Below are 2,677 nucleotides of genomic sequence, written 5' to 3'. Positions count from 1 at the left end.
AACATGTAGCTTATTTTTCTTTTTGGTGAATGCATCAAATGAAAGAGTAGTTCTTCATAAAGCTAAGAACAAATAACTATCCATTTTGAATTATGATAAAAAAAAAACCTTCTTGGCTTCTACACATTTCAGTGGGTACATATATTAATAAATTAAATATTCAGTCACCTCTCTATTATGTTATGGCTTAAATAATTTATTTCAAGAAGTTACCAACCATCTGGAAGGTGATGATGTGGGTGTGGGGCAAGAACTGAGACTTTTATGGACTCTAGAGGTGCAGGGAAGCCCCAAAATCAGAGTCCAAAATCTAGACTTCCCTCCAGGTCTTAGAACACTTTGATAAAAAGCACAAAGTTCTTCAGTTTCCCAAAATAGAAGATGCCATAAATAAATTAACAACTACTCTCTGTATAGTAGATCTTAAGGGTTCAGCCCTGTATTTGTCACTTTTCACCTAAATTACAGCTAATCCTTCATATGAAAATAAAAGATCAAAGAGATCACTAACTTAAGAATTAATTTAATGCCAGATGTGTGGTTCCAAAGCCATCTTTCACTACTTTCTTCAGTGCAGACATTTGTTTGTTTCCATCACAATGACAAAACAGTGGCCCATGTGGGAATGAGAAACAGTGTAACATGCAGCATTCCTCAACTAGTGACCTATATCAGTTTCATCTATTTCCTATAACCAGACCTGTTTTTGTGTAGCCTGCAAGGTAAGAATATTTACATTTAATAGGGTTCTTTAAAAAATTACAAAGAGAAACATGTAACAAAGACCTGTATGGCCCCCAAAGCCTGAAATACTTACTGTGAATCCCTTTACATACAGTGGGCCCACCCTGCATTACCCAAAAAAGACTTTTGTAACTTTCTTTAAATGTCATAAGAACTGATTTTGAGAAAGATAGCAGAAACAAATGCACTTTCATTTTTCAACACAAGTTTATTCTTTTTTTAACCTTTCAATTAGTTGAAACAAATTTGATTCATTCGTTGAGCATCTACTATGTACAGCACTTTGCAAGATTTAAAAGGAAATCTCACCTCTCAGACATAAAAAATCGCTATACTCAAAGTGAAAACATGGTGTTATAAAAATTAGGGCTAGGATGGGAAAGGAGGCAGGCATTACTTGGGGATGTGGAAGTAAAATGTAGCATCTAGGATATATGGATCACCACATGTAGAGCTGGGAGGAAGGTGTCCCAGGCAAAGGGAAGACAATGGCAGGAAGGAAGTGGTAGTCCTGAGTTCTGGCAGTGGTAGGTGTGTAGTGGGTGTAGGCAGACAGAGTAGAGGGAGATGAAGCTGTACAGTAAGCTGGTGCTTCCTTCACTACAGTATTCCAGAAAAAGCACTAAGTTAAGAAACCTTAAATAAAAAGAGTTACTGTGAAACTTCCTGGGACCAGAGCCAGAAATGTAGTCATCGGGATCCACACGGGCCTCCTCTCCCCTCTCTCCAATGGGTCATGTGAACCCTGAGAAAGAAGACACCTACTAAGAAGGGCTCCTGGTAGGTCCACGCTCAACCACTGAGCCACCACAGCCGGGCTCCCCTTTCCCTTCTAACCCTACCCTTGTTTTCTGCTTTCGGGTAAGTGGATCAGTCAGCGGACTTTCTCAGTCAGGACCTGGGCTACCTTAGGTGTCAAAGACAGGAAACCTAGCTGTCAGCCCGAATGTGTAAGCAAGGGAAGAAATCCGGGCTGCTTTCTTGGGAGGGGAGTTTCCAGTTGCAATTTCCATACTAAGGACTCTTAGGAGAAGAAGCTGGTCAAGTCTGCAGGTCTACTTAACACATGCAATGCTTGCATTGAATGCTGAGAATTTAGACTCTAACTATAGATTCTGGAAGCCAGGTTGGGTTCTGATAGTAGGGATGAAGACAAGGGATTGGAGTCACTGAAACCGCAGTTCAAACAAAAGGATTCCAGCCTGGATTTATCCAGTAACTGCGGCCCGCGGGGAGGATTTTGTGTGTGTGCCCCCTCCCAAGAGGTATTCAGTGGGACTGGGTAGAGGTTGGCTATGCACCTTGAGCGGTGGCGGGGTCGCAGGGATGCGTCTGGAGACCAGACCCAGGAGGGAGTGGGGTGTAGGACAGCAAGTGGACCACAGCCGGACAGCAGGCAGGGGGAGCTGCCCGGAGATAAAAAAAACATTCCTAGGGGAAGAGAGGGCCCAGGGCATCGAAGGCCTCGACTAGGCGATCCGGCACACCCGGCGTGGCCGGAGGAACCGAGCGGGCTCTGCCCGCCGCGCGGACCTTCGGGAACTGTAGTCACCCCGCTGCCCCTGGACCTGGCCGGACTCGGACTGCGCGGCTCCTTCTAGTAATAAATCGCACACAGACCCGGGCAGGGTGGGGTCCTTCCAGTGTGGGAGGCGCCTTAAATGACGCCATCGAAGGTCCGCCCCCCCCCTTTCGTTCAATGTTTTAGGTGCCCATGGGAAGTCTGTCACGCAGCAGGCCGGCAATACAATAGGAACCAGTAACCGGTACAAGGAGGGAACATCCGATGCCTCTGCTATCCCTGACTTTTCCTTTGTGGGCGTGGTCCCCGCCGCATCGTCATGGCTGGGCCCTTATTTTGCTCAGGCGCATCCTTAGGCAGCTACACGCCGTGCCGAGGGGCGGGGCGAGCTAGGGCGGGGCGGGTCCTGGC

This window comes from Myotis brandtii, unplaced genomic scaffold, assembly GCF_000412655.1.
Source record: "Myotis brandtii unplaced genomic scaffold, ASM41265v1 scaffold115, whole genome shotgun sequence".
In the NCBI taxonomy this organism is placed as follows: Eukaryota; Metazoa; Chordata; class Mammalia; order Chiroptera; family Vespertilionidae; genus Myotis; species Myotis brandtii.
The sequence above is the reverse complement of the archived record's forward strand: the minus strand, read 5'-3'. Positions refer to the sequence as shown.